We start from the raw sequence: 22,706 nt of genomic DNA, 5'->3' as shown, positions 1-22,706 counted from the left end.
TAACACTAAGGACATGGGCACGAAATCACTGTTAGGGAAAATTTTCAAGAAGTAAACTTGTTTCACTGTCAACTATGAGTTGCATCGTATCCACCTAGCCATAGGCACCGTTCACATTGTTACACCCTTCAACAAGGGTAGTGTAACCCTTTCCAAGTCCGCAAAGCCACCAATAGAGTGACCTATAGTCATACTTAAGAAGGAAGGTCATGACTTATCACAATCTATCCAGCCTCGAGGCCAGTCACCCACTAGAACCACCACTGAAGCCCATGAACCCCAGTTCAACTGGGTACCTAAACAAGGAGCACCACCTACGAAGAGAAATCCATGGTCTCGTGAGGCTAATAATCTGCACCCAGAAGAGGCCAAGACAAAACCATAAATGTCGATGCACGGTCAAGCCGTGATGGGTCCCTAAGACCTTATTGTGCGCACAAGGCTACTATGAGAGTAACACATGGATTTGGATGCCTAAAACCAGAGTGACCAAAGGCCCTATGCAAGCACCTCACTCAAGCTAGACCACCCACAACATCATGCTAGAAACACTCAAACCGCTAGTGAATCAGGCCGCTAAGCTCATAGAACCTCCAACGCCTAGCTCCGTAAAGCCTGAACCAGTCTATCGCCCACAATCACTGACTGCCACTAACAAAATACCCAGTTCTAGCGCACATGATGCCACTCAGATCTCACATGCATCTGGTGGCACGACAACCACAACCACCACCAAAACCATCAAATGGGAAACCCAGCTTTGACCTAAAGAGCAAACCACATAGCAACCATTACCAATTGAATTATCTAGCCCTTTGTCAGGCCTCGACCACCCCCTAGCCTTCGACCCTCTTATGAACAATGATCAGTTTTAAATTGGGCCACAGACTTAGCTAAAAATATGGGGGAACGACTTGGTTTCTTGCCTCCGATGCTTAGATGCTACTTTCATGACCCTAGCTAAAAGCTACACACGACTAGACTTGGGCCTCTTGGACAAACCTATAGCAACGGAAGTACGAACACTCCCTTGCTCTTAGGAAGAGTCAGAATTTGTATTCGTCAAGGCTTTAGAAGCAATCGAGGAATTAATTGCAACTGAGATATCCCACAAACAAGCCATCAAGTAATGTCTCATTATGTCATATAACAAGAATACAACCCCGGCCACAAATCAAGAAATCACAGAGTTGGAACAACTCGTCGACCATATCTCCTCCTTCTTACAAAAATAGTACACTCTACAGTTGCAATGGGAGCAAGTGGGACACCAAATAATAACCAATGCTGAACAGTGACGCGCAATCAAGGCATCTGAATATGACCCAACCTATGTCGCTCCAACTTCCTATAGGTTATTGTCTTCTATTCGTAACCAACCCCTAGAAGAGCGCATTGAGGGAGATCCATTTTTAGATCACATCATCACAAAGGAGTAGTTGCATGTCACTAGTCAAATGGACTCCGAAGACTTCTTGCTTAACGTCCTCACTTATATTACGCATGTAGGCATTCACCCTTTCGACATGGACCGCTATGCTAATCTTGAGTATAATCTGAATTTCTATTCCTAGCTCATGCAAAGGTAACATGCTCACATTAGGTGTTGAACGACCGTCACCCTCTAGCCCTTTAATCGTCGGAAGGATTCTTCTCAATTCAAAGAGGGCGAGGTATGGTAACAAAACAAAACACATAACAATAACCATAAAGGAAAATAACACATGCGGACCTCAATGGTAGGATGAAGTAACTTGTGACCAAGGAATTGACAAAAAATTTTGAAAGCAATGGATTGAGACTATTGAAGGAGAAAGTCTAATCATGTACTAAAAATAGATTTATCTTCCTAGCATGAAGTCTTGTCTTTCAGTAAAGCTAGGTGGAAAAGCACAAATGGCAAAACATGGCTTATGACAGGAGCAGAAGATGTCGTAGTAGGACCGAGCCCATCGCCTACCTTTCACAAAAAAGGAAAGGGAAAATTATGGCCTATCCCTTGAAAATCAAGCATATAACCAGATCAGGTTTAGGAGCATCCACAACATTGAAAGAGTGGTGACCAATGAAGAAGCTATTAGGAGGATTGTGGATCAGTGCAACCTCATCACGTATACTGAAAAGTTTGGACTAACCACACTAGGTGTGTGGAATTCCTGAGGACGTATGACCTTGAAAAGGAGAGTGGGATAGTGTCCTTGGTGACAAGCAGGGAAGGGACTAAGTAGGTGCATGTCCCGCTCAGCAAGACCCTAATGGAAAAGGCATTGGGATTGGAACCAAAGGTGGAGAAGCAGCACAAAAGAGACATTTATGCCATGCTAGGGATGAAGAAGGAAAGTGTCTTAAGAAATGATGGCATAAGCATCTAGGGCATCCCCGACACAGACATTAGATTGCAAGAAAAGGTGATCCACACCCTCTTCTCCAGCCTAAGGTACAATTCGCTCATGCATAGAATCAACATACCCGTGTTGGAGGACGTGGCGGCTCACTCGTTGCATGAAGTGGATTGAAATAGCTATGTTAGGAAAACCATAGACCAATCAGCCAAGACACTCAACCTCGAAAGTAGACCAGCAAGTGGGGAATCCCCAGCATCAAAGGGAACTAACAGGAAGAAGAAGCCCTCTGCTAAGGCTGCATTCATAGGGTATGGAGGAGTCTTGACTGCCCTTGTCCGAGAGGCTATAAAAGAGGCACAAGATGGAGAAGAGGGATCAAATGAAACGCTTGAGAGGTCACCTCCTTGTTACAACAAAGAACCATCAAGTGAGAGGACGATTAGTGAAGAAGAGGAAGAGCGAGAGGCTCAATCTAGCAAACGGAAGGCGAAGTCGCCTAAAAAGAAGGCAATAAAGAAGAAGCAGGAGGAAGAGATAAAGAGAAAAGAAGAAGAGGGCCTACAAGGCCGAGTCAAAAAGAGCTACGGAACAAGAAGAGGAGTTAAGAAGGAAAGAAGAGGAGGACCTGGCACAAGCTATACACATGTCCATTCAACAGTAGTGCAGGCAGGAGGAACTAGCAGCAATGAGTCCGCCTAGGTAGGACAAGCTGGGAAACAGTCCCCAAGTAGTAGAAGGCTTACCTCCACCCGTTCCTAAAGGAAAGGGCAAAGCCACACTCTACCCGACCCTGCCTACCCTCTTGCCCACTACCCCAACCATTACAACAATGCCAAGTACCCCTACCATAGTCGATGCCATCAACCTCATGGCATGGGTGCAATTCTTAGTCAACCAAGCACATACCCCAATGCCCACCTCCAATGTGGGCACCCCAACTACAGGAGTGAAAAGATCAGCTACTGCAGATGCCGAATCTCAACAAGGACCCAAGCGACCAAAGGTAGAAGCTATCGCCATGAAGCCGCAACCGCAAACCAAGACGAGCATGTCAAGGAGCTCTACGCTCAGTTGGAGAGGAAAAGGGAGGATAAGAGAGCGGCAATGGTGATGCTGGAAACGGAAAGGGAAGTGGCAAATGCCTCCCAGCTAGAAAAGACCCACCAAGTGGCCTTGCAACACAAAGAAATCCATGTGCTGAAAGTAGAACTAAGGGCCAAGGAAGAGGATGAAGAACAATGGTGAAAAAGACTAGAGGAAGAGAACTAGGAGCTAGTCGCAATGCAAAGGGAATACAAGCCCCTAGTTCTACAACAAGCAAAGCTCAAAGCATAGGTGAGAAAACTTCAAGCGAGCATGGAGGAGCTTGCCGTGCTAGAAGCAGAGAGAGCATAAGAGCATGAAGAATGGAGAAAAGAGAAGGAAAATCTCACTCACATAGGGAAAGAGCGAGAATCAATCATAACATCTCTAGTATGCAGGCAAGAGGAGAGTTCCATAGAGATAACAAAGAGAGTTGAAGAGTGGGCAACTCATGCTGAAGAGCAGATAAGAACCCTGGCACACCATCTAGCTCAAGCTAAGAAAGACAAAACCCTTGCAAAAAGAAGAGTAGAAGCTGCCCAAATGACCTTCCAAATGCAACAATGTGCATTCTTAAATACACTACTAGACATCACTTAGCAGAGAGGAGGGAGAGCCCATGATGGCCGTAAAGAAGAAACTGGGAATGGCTCGTAGAGCACTGAAGGCCAGACTCTAGATGCTGCCACAACCTAGGGGAGCAAGCCCATGAACAACACCATTATCTCCTATTGGCGGGCCTAAACTCGTAGGAAGTGGACACACTCGAGTTCCTCCAAGAGGAGAAGTAAGAGCCAAGTTGACAGAGGGAGGTGAAAGTGAAATTTGAAATGGGACCACATGAAGATGAATTTGTCCCACCGCCTCCTTCCACGAGGCCTGAAGAGCAGCAACATGTAGATACCTCCACGGAAAGAAAGGCGGCACTGAGAGAAAGAAGGAAGCGAATGGTGGAGGAGACACGGAAAAAATGGAATACCAAGGGAGTTAGGGTGCCCCAGGTAACTATCCCACCAAGCGAGGATGATGACCCGACAAGTTTCCATGCCAATCTTATAATCTGGGGAAGACAAGAGATGGCCAAGAGCCCCTTCGACCTCAACTTCCAATTCCCCACCACCCTGCAAAGAGTATTACCCATCAAGGTGGTGGAGGAGGTGATTAACGTCGGCAAAAAACTCAGACAGAGGTGGCTGGAGAAGAGAGAGAAAAACCCCACCTCATGGGCTACCAAAGATGCCAAATTTTGGCAAGACAAAGTTTTTGAGGTGCCGAGGTCTGTGCCCAGCTACGAATGCCAGCCTACATGGAGAAGAAGAATCTCTGACACCAACTTGGCCACATGGGTGGATTTTTGCAACACTCAACCCTTCGAGAGGAATAACCCAACCTTTATGCCCTACCCTCGAAGGGTCAGAGTAGATTTTGACCCCAGTGTCCATGGCCGCTACGACTTCCCTGTAATCTATAACCCCCATTGTAGTACATATGAAAATGCCCTCGCCTTCATATCAAAAAAGCTATATGATACCCTAATACAATTTACTAACACATTCTCCTCATGCCTTGATCGTGCTTTCATTATCACTTGTAATTACCTTAGATTGCTTAGAATACTTCTTAGGCAAGACCCCACCCTTCAAGAGTGCGGCCTTCTAGTGCTCCATTTTGATCCTAACGCCATAGATAGTTGTGTGATGGCTCAATTAATGATGCGTGCCACTCTATTGCCTTCATTTTGCTTAGCTTTGCTAGAGGATATGAATGATATCCGCTTCACCCGCTGCAATCATCCGTTCCTTTCCTCCACTACCCTTCAAGTCTGCCTAAACCTCAAGGGGTATCTCCAAAGCTGCCAATTCCTTAGTAAATCTATTAAGCCTCCTTCCCCACCTCACTCCAATGATGAAGATTGAACTTTCGCTACAACTATGTAACTTTACTATTATTATTATCAATGGGCAAAAAAGAAATCACACGTCTCCACCGCAAGTTGCACATCCACCACAGCCACTGCACCTAGGGGTCCTCAATTTAGGCGTGCCTGGTGGCCCCAGTCAGTCGGCTCCATCCCTGAACCCCTAGCCTCATTATGATCCCCCACTTTTTTCTTAGGGCACATAAAGGGAAACACACACCCAGGGAGGTAACACTCGCCCCCCTGTGGTTAGACCTATCACCCTAAGCTCCATCCCACTAGCAGGCACACAATGCACCACACGACAATGGCACACACCCACACAAACTACACCTTTCTTTCCTTTCCATGTAAAACAAAAGGCCCCACCACTCGCTTCAATGACCCCATCATCCATGCAATGTGCTCTCCATCTTATGAAACATCCTACCATGCCGACCCACCAAACCATGGGCCGAACGCAACAGCTATGGTCACAAAGTGAATGAAGAAGCTCATTTGGAACAGTGCAGGCAAACTCGGCCACCACGAAGAGTTAAATGATGGATCCATCTAACACCATCTTAAATTTCAAAGAAGGATCTGTCCACAAGCCATCCTCCAAGCATGAATCCATCTAACACCATTTTGAATTACAAAGATGGACCCGCCCCTCAACATCCCTCCAACACCAAAAATCATATCCAATGCCAGGGCCTCGCAATTCCAAAAATCCCTCCAATACCAGGGCCCTACCTCGTCAAGGGCGTACAGTTTCACAAATCCCTCCAACACGACTCCAAACTCAAAAAGCTACTTGGCCACTCCAGTCAGAGTTTGACTCATCGCCCAACAAGTGCCATGGGACTAGCACTCAACTTGGAGTGGGATAATGTAAACCCTCAAAAAAACAAGGGGAAAAACCTAGAAATTTTAAAATAGAAGACAAAGCCAAGGTAAAAGTAGAATGGAGAACAAAGGCATGCCAAGAAAAATCAGGAAACACGAGGAGTGTGAAAAAGTCCTAAATGAAGGAGAGGCGCTCAAGAAAAAGCACAAGTCAATACTTTTGCAAAAGAGCGCAAGGCGCACCGTGATTTATTTTAAAAGCATCAAGCCTTGAACCACCATGCAAATTGTAAATGTAGATGGGCAATAGGAGGGAAACTAGGAAGATAGGAGGACAATGGAAAAAGGGCCCGACCATGTAAAAAGGGGATGGCCACCCAAATGGGGCTTTATATATAAATTTCAAAAAGTGAATGAGAGCTCATTCTTTGGTGTGTGGCAAAGTGGGCTCTTCTTCTTATCTCCTTCTCTCCTCTTGCTTGCTTGTGAGTGCTTGAGGGAGGGAGTGTGAGGGAGTGAGGGAGTGTGTGTGTGAGAGTGAGGGATCTTGGAGGTGAAGCTCTACACCTTCTCCTCTCTTTTTCTTCTCTTCTTTTCTCTTCTCTTGTCTTGCATGTGGCTATGGAGGATGGAGCTTGGAGGAAGAGGCTTGAGGATGCTTGAGATTGCATCATGAATCATGGGGCTATCAAAGTGCTTGAGAGAGGAAGCAACTCAATCTGGCATCAAGGTAAGCTCACTACACTCGTAGAGAGGGATAGCACGTCGGCTATGTGAAAGGTAGCCATTAGTACTCACTTGGAATGCTCGATGAACGATAAGCGGACCATGGGTCTTAGCGGTTGTGTTTGCCTTTACAATTAGCTAGAGTAACAAGAAGAAACCAATAGTTGCACTCTCTAGTACTGAGGCAAAGTATAGAGGTGTTGCATTAGCAGCTTGTAAAATTGCTTGGTTGCTAAAGTTATTGATAGATTTGGGTATCCAAATGGATACTCTAGTCACATTTTATTGTGACAATATCAGTAGTGTACTTCTAGCTACAAATCTTGTGTATCATGCTAGAACCAAACACATCGGGATACACTATCATTCCATACGATAGATGTACTTGTAGGGAGGAAAGATAGATCTCCTACATGTCAAAATCGAAGACCAAGTAACCGATATCTTTACCAAGTCATTAGGTAAAGATAAGATCAATCTCTGTAGAGAGCTACTTGGAATACAATGCTTATCTTGAGCTTGACAATCTCCATTGACTCCTCTCTATAGCTATAGTCCAGCTATACACATGTGTGATACAATAAGATGAGTCTATAACTCAACCATGGTTAGCTAGGATTGTTAGTTAGACCTATCTCTCTTTTTAGTATTATAAAGTTATTGAATGTGTAGATGAATAATAATGGAATAATGAAGATAGATAGAGTGCATATTGCTCTTATCTCTTGCTCCATCCCTTTGTCTCCTTGCCTTTTATGACTCTTCACAATATCCATTTTGCATCTTCAATTATAGTGTCAATGAGGAGATGCAAATCTTCGTCATCTACTACCCACCCTGAGTTAGTCTTAATAAATTGGGCCAAGGAAGCAAGATTGTAATCCTCGCAAATATCTAGTGAACTCATAATATTAGCTAGCAACACATAGTCTTGGTCATCTGACATCATAAATATAGGCAGTAGGCAAGCCTCCTTCCTCAGCATGATGAATTGAACAATAGCACATCCTGTAGGTCAACATGCATAATAACTAGGGCTCTGTCAAAACTTTACCTTTCTTGAGTGGCCTCCACTCTCTCCTCCTCTGTATCAAATATTACAATCTCCTTTCCCACTTCAACCTCTCTATTAGTAATAGTAGGTTGTCTCGTGTTGCTAGCATGCAGTGCTTGTGAACTCCCTTACAAGTCATTCCCATCCAATACAAGATGCAAGTAGCAAAGGAATACAAAGGAAGAATACAATAGATAACACCTCTTTGAGTATACTGGGCAATCCTCTATACTCGTGCGTACACTAGTAGGTAATTTGTCAAGGACCTTGGCTAACTTTCTCTTGGCAACTTTGTTAGTCATGAAGTCCTTTCGATAAGTATATTCCTTTGCATCAATAGTCACCTTGCTAGGTGGTGTGATTCTTTGATACTCCTCCATTTTCTTAGCTACCACATTCCAAAAAGGAGCCCAATACTTTCTCAATAAGAAGCAGTGACTTGAGTATGTGCAACAACTCAAGGGCAGGGGAGTGAGCATCAGCATTATAGAAGAGCATATGTAGCTTTTTCTCAGAGGTCTCCTTCACATCATTCTCAAACATTATCTCAACCTTCATATTTTCTGTGCCCAATAGAATGCACAAAAGTAAAAAAACTTTGATTCTCCAAGATTAGAAAACTGCTTTAAAACAAGCCTCCTTTACTTGGTGATGAACCATGGTACTTTCAAGTGCACATGAAGGTCAACACTAAGCGATGCTCTTTGCCTGCCACCCTAGTGAGGAGCCTCCCTTATTTCATTATATCACATACTATGTTGAGTGCACATGAGGGTCAAAACCAAGCTATGTGGAAGCTCTTAAATCTTGGGAGAAGCCTCCTTTGCTTGTTTGGTGGTAACCCATACTACATTCAAGTACATATGAGAGTCAATACAAAGCTATGTGGGAGCTCTTAAGCCTAGGGAGAGGCTTGTGGGAGCTCTTAATCCTAGAGAGAAGTCTCCTTTTCTTGGTGGTGACCCATACTATGTTTAAGTACACATGAGGATCAACACCAAGTGATGTGGGAGCCCTTAAGCCTAGGGAGAAGTCTCCCTTTCTCAATGGTATCCCATACTACATTTAGTGTAAATCCTCCTTTTCTTAGTGGTGACATATACTACATTTGAGTGCACATGAGGATCAACACCAAACGATGCTCTTTGCTTGCCACCCCAATGAGGGGCCTTCCTTGCCCGATGGTGACCCATGTTGTATTCAAGTAGACACAATATCAAAACCAAGTGATGTGGAAGCTCTTCATTCTAGGGAGAAGTCTCCTTTTCTTAGTGGTGACCCATACTGTATTCAAGTGTATATGATGGTCAACATCAAGTAATGCACTTTACCTATATTGCCCCAATGAGGGGCCTTCTTCACTGGGTCATAATGCATGCACGAGGATCAAAAGTAAGCAATGTGGGAGCTCTTAAGCCAAGGAGAAGTCTTCTTTACTACTTGATGGTGACCCATGTGACCCATATGGCATTCAGTGCACACGAGAGTTAAAACTACATGATGTGGGAAAGCTTAAGCCTAGGACTATGGAGAGGCCTCCTTGGCTTGGTGGTGACCCATACTACATTCAAGTGCCATGAGGATGTTCCCTTAAGCCTAGGAAGAAGCCTCTCTCACTTTTTGGTAACCCGTACAACATTTAGTGTACATCTTGGTCAAAACCAAGCAACTCAAGTGGCATTAGTGCACTAAAGTCCTGCTAACACTAAACTGTCTGTATCATGTGCATTGAAGGCCTCTTGGAAAATAACATTATGTGTGAACACCCTCTATATCACATGAATTTAAGGCCTATGGGGGCTTTATAGCTAGCACTGAATGATAAGATGACTCACCACTTCATGGAGGCGTCTCTCACTTGTGGCGCTCACGGAATTAGAAATGGCACTAAGTTTAGAAGTAGCCAACACTTGCTACTTTGTTATAAGGCATCTAGCTAGAAGGGGCCACAACACTATCTCCCATGAAGATCAATGGGTTGGTTCCTTGATTTATCACATTGTGAGAGGGAGGGAAATTGAGCAAGCCTAAAGCATAAGTAAGACGAGAGTAGATACACCACATGTAAGAGAGCACACATGATCGAAAAATATTGCGAAAGCATGATTGTAAGGCACACTCTAACTCATTAATTGTTTACACATATACACTCAATGGTCCCTCTTTTAATGATAGACCCATAATGAGAGGGACACCCCTTTTTAGGATTCTAATTTCTATCTCTCGTTTTCTTGATGGCGGCGTGGGCTACAACACTATCTCCCATGAAGATCAATGGCCTCAATTGATCAATGGAGAGTGGGGATCAACGACCAAAGATATGCAGCTATTCTCAGCCTACAATACTTAATTGTTACTTTTTGTTGAACCCCTAGAAATAAGCACTTGTTCTAGTGGCACCGTACATCATGTCTCGACGAGGACCCATCCAAAAGATTTCACATGTTAATGTAAAAGCATTCACTATGCAATTCCCAAACCCTTAATAGATTAATGCAAAATACTCAATCCTCATGCTTAAACCAATTACTACAATAGCTCCTCTAAATTGGACTCCTGTGTGTTTTATAGATTTTTTACTCTCACATTCACCTAATCCTTTGGTCTACCTCTCACCTAGCTAGCCATCTATTGAGCCCTCCTATTGAGCTCGCACCCATAAGGAGTGTATCTTTGATTGTTTGCACCAAGAATCCATCGCCAAACATAGAGATTCTACCACCATAGTGTTAATTTTATTATGACCTATTTGCTTGTAAGACCATGTTTTATTTTGGATACAAATCCTCGAGCACTGCATATTTGAGATTTCCCCCCATGGAAATGGTCCTTGCACCACAATTTCACTTTGGTGGATAGTCTTTCAGGGTCATCACCGATCTTTGGTAACCCATTTTCCACGGGCTACCTCCCTCACTCAATGGTGGCCCTTATCCCTTGTGATTGACTCTGACGGTCCCCACCAAACAGTGCTGCATGGTTAACCATTGCTCAATGGTGACTTGCATTCCATATCTTTGGTGCTAAATCATATGGTAGATACCATAAAGGTACCATATGTGGTCATGAGGTTGCCATGGAAGACATTCATCAATGGGCTAAATCAAGAAAAGCTATAGAGAGAAAGTCATAAATGGTGGAGAGGGGACTGCAAAGATTGGAAGATCTTTGTCATGATATGGAGGAGGCACCTTGAACCTCCTAGTCCTAGCCACAACCTCACCCCCCCACCCCACCAATAACCCTAAGGAAAACCTTTCTACCCTCACAAGTAACCTCATTGCCCTTGCAGTTGAGCCGAATCTCAAAGATTTGGCCTCTACTCTCAAAGAGACACTTGAGCCTAGCCTTTAAGACCTCTACATTGTAATTTTTTAATGCTCATTTATCACTTTGTAAATGGAAATGAAAAAAAAAAGGGAAAGCTTCTCATACATATCGATAAACTTGTTGTTTACATTTATTTGATGATATGGTCTTTCTTGAGTAAAAAAGCCTTATGAACCATTTACCTTTATTTTGTGAAAAATGATCGTGTTTATAATTGTGAAAAGGCTCATTCATTTTGATTATAGTTGGGATCATTGAAGTGGGTATCATGTGTGGTGAACCCCATGAGGGTCACCATCAAGAAAATGAGGCCCCTTCCTAGGCCGGTGGCCTTCTATTTCGCTTGGTTTTGATCCTCATGTGCACTGAATGCCATGTGGGTCACTAGTAAGCAAGAGAGACACCTCCTTGGGATGGCGGCCTCCATATCGCTTGGTCATGACACTCAAAGTGTAGGCTACTCAAATTTAGTGCTATTCTCAATGAAATTTAGCTCTAATGTGATTTTCTCAAGGCCCAAAGTAGACTAGTACACAGTAATATGAGAGATTACTCAAATGAGGCACAAGGAACCTAGATTTATGAACATATTTATCATATATAGAAAGTATCCAAATGCCATAAAAAGATAATGTAGAACTACCAAATTTGGTACTCGAAAGTACCAAGACTACCAATAATGGTACAGTGAGATCGATCGTAATGTTATTAAGGAAGTACCAAAAACTACTGATTTTGGTACCCTAGAATAGAGAAAACCACCATTAAAGATAGTATTGGACAAAATCATGCAATGATTCTTGAATACTAAATAAGTATTGAGAACTAGGGAATGTGCTATCCAAATACTAATTGTGATGCTTAAATTTCAGCCTATTCTACTTTATGTCAGTACAACTTCTTTTCTATTTCCATGTTATCACTCTCTACCTCTGTCTATCTCTTTCAATATCATTGCAGCACAAATGTATCTCTTTATAGGAGTGAGACTAGCTTCATTTTGTCATTTTTTAATGTATATAGACTTCTTAGGTGATGATGACATATATCTTTGTTTCATTGTCCAAGCCTTGATTTTAGGTGTATCTCCTTGAATATCACAAGTAGGCACCTACTGTCGTGTAACTGTGCATTCTTCAAAGGTAGCTTTATTAGGACACTAATAGCAATACATATGCATAGCATTGTTTGTTATCTCTTTACACATGAAGCTCTTTTCTTTTCTTATTGGGGCCTAGCAAACATTGAGAGAGTAGTTAGAGATAATGTGATACAAATAATTCCTTTGAACATGTGAATGTAAAGCAAGATAAACAATGCAAATAGCAAATGTGCATCTTCTTATCATCAACATAGAAGTTAAACAAAGTATGAAGTTGGATGTATTCATTGTGCACATCTGTCCTCAATTCTCGTAATGTGCATATTAACCCTACCTTCCAAATGATCAAAAGTTCACCATCTAGCCAAACATCAATATCTTATAATACATTTCCAAAAAAAAAATTCATGCATTGGTCTAGTGGCACCAATTTCCCACAAACATAGTGCCATCTTCTATACAAAATATAATTATGAAGTTTTGAGTGGAAATCATATACTTACAGACAACACGAATCTAGTTGAACCTTGCAAGTGATTCCATCTTGTATCTTTGTATCCTAGCCTACATCTACAAACTCTAGGATACTATGTGCATTTGGGTGCTTCACTAGATCATGGTTCTTAAGGTCTAGATTTCAGTGCTAGAGAAGAAGTTCACGAAAATGGCTATTGGCGTAAGAGTTGATATTTTTCTTTGACTAGTTGAAATGTTGGGCTTTAGGCATTTTTGCACCTTGTAAAAAATTTTGTACCTATAACTCTTACTTATTCTAGAATCTAGTAACAACCACTCTTTGCTCTTGAAATATAGAAAGGGAAGGCTAGAAAAGTCTCCCCATTGCTCATTAGAGGAAGGTGGTATGTAAAAATTGTCGTAAAATAATATGCCCCTCTCAACCAGTGCTGCTTTGGTCCTCACCTTGTAAAGTTCTTGTCCAATAAAGCCATGGGTGACATCCAAAACATCTACTACACATTCTACTAGCTACCACTCCTGGGAACTTGATGGATACAAGTCTATTAACATCAAATGGTCTTGTTAGTTACAAGGTGAATAAGAAACACGGACCTTCACTCATATCATAAAGTAGATGCAACCAAAATACACTAATTATTGGGTCTATGGAGAGGGAGATTGTACGTAGTGGGCTCAAGTTGAAGCTTCTTATGCATGAAAATATGCTCCATGGATGTTGCATTAGAGAGGAGAAACCTACAAGATAGTTATTTACTAGCCATAGTTAGCTCATTTTTCTCATGCTTTTCTTGGATAGCCAAGTAGGTCAATGAGGTTGTACCTGAGTTGGCATGTGTGGGTTGGTTTTGACAAATGCATGCATTCGAACTCTAAGCTTCACTTCTCTAATTGTACTACTAAAACCTATTCACTGCCTACACAAAGTAGATTTTCTATGAGCTTCATATTTCATTGTAAACATATTTGATATTGATTGTGGAGGAAGCATGTGATGAGTGGGTGAAATCTAGCCTCATGTTTCTACACGTTTTTTACTAGAGTCAAGGTAGTTTCTTGAAACATCTCCTTCGTCTATGGCTACTTACTACCCCAACTGGACTAAAACTTCAATTCGTGGACCAAAACTTCAATGGTACGAACTAAGAATAACGGGAGGCTAGCCTAGTCAAGCTTTAGGCCTTATACCATGACTACTTATGGAAGATTTATATAGTGAGGTTCATGGTGTTCTAATAGGGTGGCCAAGTGGAGCCTGTCTTTGAGAAGAGAGCATTGATGCTCTAAGTGCCACATTACCATGGAAGATTTATATAATGAGGTTCATGGTGTTCTAGTAGGGTGGTCATAGAGCATAAATAGTGATTCAATTTTGGTATATCTTTGATTTGTAGGGTAGGTCCCTCTTAGAGCACACAAACTTCTGATTAAGTTTTTCAATGAGCTTATATTTACTTTTTCTTTCCTTTTAGCATTCCTTATATAAAGCCTTTATTGTTCACACAAGGAAACTGTTTATGACTATGTGTTCTCCTTATGTGAATTTGATCTATCTAAGGTCCTTTTGATTGAAAAGCCATTAACTAACATACTCAATCTTGTTGAGGCTACTTCATTAGGAAATAGGATGTTAGATCAACTTTAGGTTTTCTTGATCAATGAGGACTTAAGGTGATCTTGACCAATGAGATCAGAGATCATAAAGAACAACTATTATTATGTCATGGTGGATGATGCTTAAGGATTTTGGTTTGCTTTTTGAAATACATTATTAACTAATGTGATAGTTTCTTCATTTGTGGACATTAGAAAGTTGTTTTTTAAATCTTTGTTTTAGTTGTGTGGTCTTTGCCAAAATCCGCCAACACTCTATTAATAGTGATCAAGTTTTGTACATAGTTTAATTTTATTCTTAATTAACCTAGGCTTAGGCATACTTTGGAAGAGGCACATAGTCAAAGTTGGCTTGTACCTTCTACTATAGAAGTATAATGGCTAGCATGTTGAGTATGATCAAAGACTATATGTTTTTAGGTAGAGAGATTAAATCTCTAGGCATGGTTTACTTTGAATTCATTATTTAACCTATATCCACACTAAGCATGGTGTCTAAGTCCCATGTCCTTGTGGCTTGGCACTAAAGGGACACCGTAATTAGTGTAGCTATGCAATTGACTTAAGTGGCATTCTATTTTTTTATGAGTCTCATTGAATGTATTTATCAAATTGAATATAATATTTTTAAATTTAGAGAAAAAATCACCTCATTCTCTAAAGTTTGAGCTAGAATGTTCTCACATATTCTATAACATAATACAACACAAAACTATAATTCTCTAGTCTACTACACCCAAAAATCTACAAAACTTACACGATTTTTTAACTCGTTGAAATCTCAAATTTTATAAAACTTGCAAAACTACCCCATAAAAATCTTGCAAGAGCAAAATGGGGGGTAAAATAGTGAGAAATCCTTGGGGAGTTATTTATGCAACTTAACACTCTCTCCACACTCAGCATGTTTTATCTCAATCCAAGATAGTGGTTGAACTCCCTCTCTTTCACACACATACTAGGCCTTGATTATAATGATAGTAAATATTTACATATACTTAAGCACCCCAAGAAAAGACTAGTATGTGAAAAGGTAATCATACATTGAGATGTTACCTATCCTAGTGAGGGGCTATAGAGGTAATGTTTAGTAGTCTTTTAGATCTCTATTTCAAGAAGAGCCATCTAGATTCCATGGTTATACACTGACTTAGCCAATCAAGTAGCTTGTGGGTCTACCTCTCTCATAAGCAAATAATTCAACTTGATCCATAAGGACTAACCTAAAGATTCCAATAGACTTTGTAGCTCTCTTAACGACATTCTAGCATTGATCCTAGAGTGATACTATGATGGTTTCTGGGACTCAAATCTAAGGATAATCATTGTTCAACTCTATTTTTCTAACTACTTGAGAAGCCACCTAACATGGTATGTTAGGAAAAATGCCAATGTGGAAGGTGGCCCATCTTCCTCACTAACCCTCACTATATATGTATATCCAACTTGGACACCACCATATTTGTGAGCTATATAGGAGAGAGATATAGTGAGAGAGTGAAGGGAGCAATTTTATTGATATGTTCTATTGTTTCAACTTGTTAGGTACATGGATACTAAGGGAAAAGTAAATGCCCAATGCAAAATGTATAAATTGGATTTAAAAATACTTTTTGAAAGATGTAGGTGCAAGCTACTCAAGGAAATATGCTCTATGAAAGAGGAGGAGATGAGAGATACATGTTGGAACATTGGAAAAAGAGACATACTAAGATGTAAAGTGATATCACAAATAAAAGAATATGTAGAACATATAGGGATTGCATATTCAATTGAAAGTATGGATCTAGATGCTATTGTCACCAGATGGATCTCTAGCATGATTGGCAATATGATAGTAAGTTGGAATGCTAGTGACTCCATCTTTCAACGTGATTTTGATGTCAATAAAATTCAAGCATGGGATGCATTATATGCAGAAGTAAGAGTTGCAGAATGTAAATCTGACAATAGCATCACAAATTCAATATCATGGGATAAGAGAATGTGGTCTACATATGTTGCTCTTGGACAGAATTCTACCACTCCAATGGTAGGATGCAAAGTGCATGTCCTTCAAAGAAATTATGCACATATGTCTCATGTATAATCTACAATTGATTTGAGTGAAGATGAGATAATTCCATGAGAACAATTAGGAAGTGGTGCTTATGGCATTTTCTTCAAAGTGAAGGTTGTAGGAGTAGTCAAATTTGACTATGATAAGATTTATGCAGGAAAATGCTATAAAGGAAAAGACTACACAAGGCAATCAAAGCAACAAAGAGAGATAGTGATGCAGATCAAACAACCAGTACTAATACGAGTGATCACAACCACTACAAAAGAGCCTTTGTGGACAACTCGAGGAAGTTACTAAATGTATATCCTCTACATCACGTGCGTGCAAGGCCTATTTATAAATATCCTTATCTATAATTTTTTCTTGAATAAAAGATAACCCTTTTCTATTCAATTTGTAAATAACCCCTTTATATTACACCCTTCTATATGTAAAAAATGTATAAAAATTGTATTTTAAAAATACCTTATTTTGAACCCACGTGATGCACACATATATTCATGAGTAACTTACCCGAGGTGGACAATCACGCCATTTTTTAATGGTGAAGATCTTTTAAGTTTCATGGCCCAACTTCCTTCATCTCATGGGCAATTCACAAGATTGTTCCATACTTGGGGCACATTCAAAAGAAGGCGTGACTAAGATACTTAGTTGAGAAGTAATAAGATAGTGCAAATAAATATATTTTGCAAATGCATCTTGTCCATTATGCATGCATGAATCTTGGGAATGTGTCACTTGCACAAAGCAAGATGGTTACACACTAATTTACATCCTAGTGATATTGTGTTAGATTTTGTTGGCAATGTTTGTCGTGTGGGGATTATAGATTGGGGCAATGCTTTGGATTTCTCAAAGAGAAGAAAGGCATTTTCTAAGCCGCATCGAGAGTGTAATGATCATGACAAAGTGTATGCAAAAAAACGAGAAGAATGTAAAGTAAACCATGCATAGAGAATATGGTTAGCCCCTGAACTACAAGATACCATAATGAAGAGTTTTTATAGCCCACAAACTGATGTTTATGCTCTTGTTTGGATACTGCAAGATCTTTGCTACTTCTATGAGGATGCATCTGATTACTTTGATGTAACTAAAGTTATCTCACCATCCTTGACACTAGTTAGACATCTCTGTGCTATTATTAGAGATCTCGTTATGAATGCAAATTCATCAAAGAGAGTTTCATTTGATAAGATAAATGAGAACTTTTGTGAGCCCCATGGTATGAATGGTGAATTGGTCATGTGTCCCTTTGAAGAAATGGAGCCAAGATTTATATAAACACCTATTTATGTGATCAATGCAATATAACATGCCTCATAACTCATTTCACTTCGTTATCTATAGATACAAGGGCTTTTGAAAGCCCTTAGATATTGGACAATACACTCTTTATTTGTATGTTTTGTTTCAAAATGATGCGGTTGGCTTTTTTGCAAATCAAGTTTTTTTGCAAATCAAGCTTTGTTATATAATACAAAGTTTACTTTTTATATAGGTTGGGATTTTGAGGTCATTGCAGCTACATTGCATGATTTCAAAGACAAAATATTTGCTCATGTAAGGTGCAATTATGATGATACATGGTTGCATTTGTGCCACACACAAAGTCAATCTTACACATAAAGGCATTTTCAAAGGAGGTGGAAAAATCCAAGCCATTACTTACAAGCTTATGTGGACGTCCTTGAAAGGAAATGATGCACGATCCAAAGCAAAAATCTCTTAGTAGGTTTTTGTTTTCTACAAAGGTGGATAGTTCAACCGATCCATACACCTCCTCTCTTGATAGTCATGAGGACAATAGAAATCCATTAATAAGTTTAAACTTGTTATGATGGGATTTATGGATTCATGTTATCAAGGTAAACGAGGAGAATTTCAATGTGAAACCTTTATTGGATTATCAATGTGGTGGTAAACTTTGGTTCATAGAGCCGTTTACTAGGGTGCATTTGGATTATGAAAAAACATATTTTTAAATAGATGTTTTCTTTCATCATATTGATTGTTTGTGTGTTTCAACTAATGGGAAACCATTCACAAACTTCTCTTGTAGTCATTGCAAAGGTATATACAAGCTTAACAACTTTAGGAGGAGAGCGTACAAGGAGAAGTTAGTACAAGAGAAGAGAGGAAATAAAGGAATGGGATTCGGTAGAAGATTAGACTATCTCACTAGACAAGAGCTTAGGCAAACAACACTTGTTGCCAAATGACATATAAGAGATCTTACTCTCAAGTTATGGATGAGTAAGTCTCAACTTGCAGTTCTCTCAGTGAAAATAAGAAGCTTACATGATTCCAATATAGAGTCTCTAAATCGAAAAGATATCACCAAGTTTTGTAACAATATAATAGAAGCCCATAGATTGGGAAAATTTGGTGGAAAACCTGCTCTATGGGACTTTTTATAGGATATAGCTACAAATATGGTACAATCAAAGCAGGGTCAACGATACAGTGCAAATACAAAAGCTTTGTATGAGGTTGCAAAGATGTCGGGTGAACCAAGGTTGCACGAATTCCTCACTGCTAACCTCAATGGCCCTTTACTCTCAACAACAAAAAGAGGCCATAAACAAGCCACCCACTTTATCCCTAGGATACATGGATATATCTTTGATGCTATTGCTTAAATATATCAAAAGGAAAAAGAAAAACATGGCATCACAGAAAATAGTCCTTTTATTTTGGTGGAAGATGAGACTACCATAAAGAAGTGGATAAGGTAAGCATACATAATACTTACTCTTTTGACTTGCCAAAAGTATTCTCAATTTATTTTTATAACGTTTAATATTTTCATTGTAGGTGGAATCCTAAAGATGATACTCTTGTTGGATTTGATGGATATAATTCTTCAAACCATGAATGCAGGACTTATACACATGCAGATTAAAGTTGGAGAAGGAAAAGCAGGTTATCATGTGATTGCTCATGCATTTGATACATGTGTCATTGGTGGCTATGCAAGGGTATTTGTTGCAAGTCCCCTTCATGAAGCACTTCCACGCTTGGTTATGGTTGCTCATTGTACTTACAATCGGTTTGATGCAAGTTTTGTTTACAAACAATGGACCAAAATTTTGGCATTATGGGATGAGAAGCTCAAATCAAAAGTAGGTCCTATTATAGGACATGCATCAAATGGAGATAGTCAACAAAGAAAGTTAATGTTAGCTGATTATGTCAATAAGCATGGTAGTAGATACAAGATCGAATGGGATGGATGGCCCCTCTCAGCCAAATTATCAAATGGAGAGTTTGCAAGCATGCATGATCGAGACTTTATACACAATGGAAAAAAGATAGTCAATATTATCGACAAACCAAAGCACCAATTAGCCCTTGGGGATGTCTGGGTTACTTTGAATCATGTAGTCATTGTTTATGATTATTTTCCTGTTGACAAACATTTGCTTAAGGAAGCAAATATTAGACAAGATGATCATCAAAATTGGGCTACAGCACAAAGGATATGTAGTAGGCAAGTCCAATGGTGTTTGGGAGAGCTAGCAAACAATGGAAAACATAGAAAACAGTGAAGCATGGTTGGGACACAAGTCTATCTTGGAGTTGCAGGAGAATACATTGATATTTTCTTGTCCCCATACTTGAACCTATTGGAGACGATCCATTTAGCAGCAAAAGTGGCATTCTTCTTCCAAATTTGGAGATCTTCGATCATAAAACATGCCACCTATACACTATCAAGGAATTTTATTAGTAAGGAGGCATTCCTAGATCTGCAACTCTCGTGCCACTTCATTGTACTACTTATGAAATATTTTAGAAATTTCCATCCAAATAGAATGCTTCCAATACATTTGACTGGATCTGATGTAGTTGAAATCTTTTTCAGCAAAATTGGCAGCATGGTTGGGCAAGAACACATGTACAACCTAATGGACATGCTGCATTTTATAAGGATATTAAATAGGATTTCAGATTTTGAATGCAAGAAGGATGGTGTGAAATTTACACGTGCGCATAAGAAACAAGAACATATATGGAGAAAGTTAAATCTTAAAGAGACCATGAGAAGATCATCGATGCCTTGAAAAGGGGGTTACAAAGTGCTTAATAGATTTGTGAATGTTTGCAAATGAAGCCAAAGGTAAAGAGGATAAGAAGTGGTGACTGGAGCCTTGGTCTGAAGGCTTGTTTGAGGCGTATGCCAATTCAAGTTTGCAAGATTTTAACATAGATGAGGAGCCTTTAGTTCTTATAAATGATGGAATAACAACTGATGAGAATGTGTACGAGTGAGATAAGGCATGTAGTGGATTCTATGTTGGATGAAAAGAATGAGGAAAAAGATAAAGTGAATCCAATAATGGAGCTTGAAAATAGTAGTTTTCTTTTCAAGCCTACATTGGTAAGTCAACTTAATGCCAATCCCATGTTATCCAAGGATAGGCTTACTAGGGTGTGACAGGGAGTATACTACAGTAAGGAGGAAAAGTATCAAACTCAAACAAATGATAATCTCTTTGGCATTGGTTCAAATTGTGTTGTATTCTTCCAGGAAGAGAATAGTAATGGAAAGATCACAAGGTCATCAAAGGCAAGATTTTCAAAAAGTACAAGAAAAAATAAAATTCAAAGTGTCTGGTACTTGGGACAAGTTCAAAAGATGAGAAGAAAAGTTAATGGTGCCTATGTGGAGTACAAAAGAGGGTTTAGCTCCTCAGATAGACCAATAGGGATGGAGGTTCAACTTGGATGGTATCAAAAATCAAAGGGGCCAAGGAGATTTACATATGATTTGACCGATCTTAATATGGTAGACATTGAAAGTATCATTGCTCTTGCAAATCTCACATATGATTGTAACAAAAATAAATATAAACTTGATGAAAATGATTGGAAGATCTTCAATGAATTTGCAAAGGACGCTTGATAGGAACATGACTAGTGGATTATGGTGATGCATCCACGTATATGAAAATGAGGATGAACTCTAGCTTTGACAATGTTGAGATGCTAAGTAGAACACATGGCTAGAGGAAAATTTTGTACATTTAGTATTTTTTGTATAGTCGCATGTACTTTGTAGAAGAAAATGAGATAAAATTTGTATAGATGTAAACATTAAAAATCATGATTTTAGTTACATCTTCATGCAAATATTTTTGGAATCTAGTTGTGGGCCATGGAAAGGAAATATACTTTTTCCTTCAATATCACCCCAATATAGCTATCTTTTTAAACTATAAATTAAGCTCATATTCTTTGTCTTTTGTCATGACTTGATAAGATTTCAACTAGGTAGAAAATTTTTTGGGTTTATGTCTCTTGTTCTCTCTAGAATCTATATGTGTATGAGTGTTATATATATACTTGATATGCTTTTTTGGAATGATGGACACAATAATATAAGATGAGTTAGATACAATAGATACAATGATATTATAGTCCACTACCATCGCAACATGACAATGCTAAGAGCAATATTGTAATGTAAGAGAGCCCTAGGATAGTAGTAGGATGGTCAAAATGTGTATTCATATATTTCTATTTTAATTCTCATGTTTAAATGTATACAAGGCTCACTTCTTACTCATTTTGAATTAGGCTTGAGTAACTAACTTACTAGCAATTATGCATCATATCTTGTGAATTTTAGCCAATGCTAAATGTGTGAGACTTGGTAGCAAAGCTACTAATGTGAATGTCCTTTGCTAACTATCCCCAAGTTATGAAATGTATACCCTAGTTATACATCTAAATTCCTATTGAAAATTGTCTCAAAACCCTAATTTTATTCATAGAGCTCAAGATTTTACCATTGGATGTCATATAGCATGACACTACTTTATAAAGTCTAATCATAACTCAAACTACTAAATTTTTTAAATAAAGTATTAAGAGCTAGTTTGTGATTAATTCTATGATAAAACTAGTGTTTTATAAATATTACATAAGGATCTGTTAAATTCTTCATGAAAAAAAAAACATATAGTAAGGGATTTATAAATTGTGCTAATAAGTCACAAAAGGGTTAAATAAATATCACAAAATAGGTTACAGAAGGGTTAAATAAATTGTGCTAATAAGTCACAGAAGGGTTAAATAAATATCACAAAATAGGTTACATAGGGATATATAAAACATACCATGAACACATGTGATATATAGGATTTATACATAGTGAT

At 39.4% G+C, this 22,706-nt stretch overlaps 1 pseudogene; it reads left to right on the top strand.

The window, feature by feature from the left end:
* Nucleotides 1–19,415: 19,415 nt before the first annotated feature.
* Nucleotides 19,416–20,488, top strand: LOC148040601 (uncharacterized; annotated as a pseudogene).
* The last annotated feature ends 2,218 nt before the right edge of the window (nt 20,489–22,706 follow it).

The sequence above is a fragment of the Lygodium microphyllum genome, chromosome 2, assembly GCF_053477565.2.
Source record: "Lygodium microphyllum isolate KBCC chromosome 2, Lygodium_microphyllum_v1.1.10, whole genome shotgun sequence".
Lineage (NCBI taxonomy): Eukaryota > Viridiplantae > Streptophyta > Polypodiopsida > Schizaeales > Lygodiaceae > Lygodium > Lygodium microphyllum.
The sequence above is the reverse complement of the archived record's forward strand: the minus strand, read 5'-3'. Positions and strand labels throughout refer to the sequence as shown.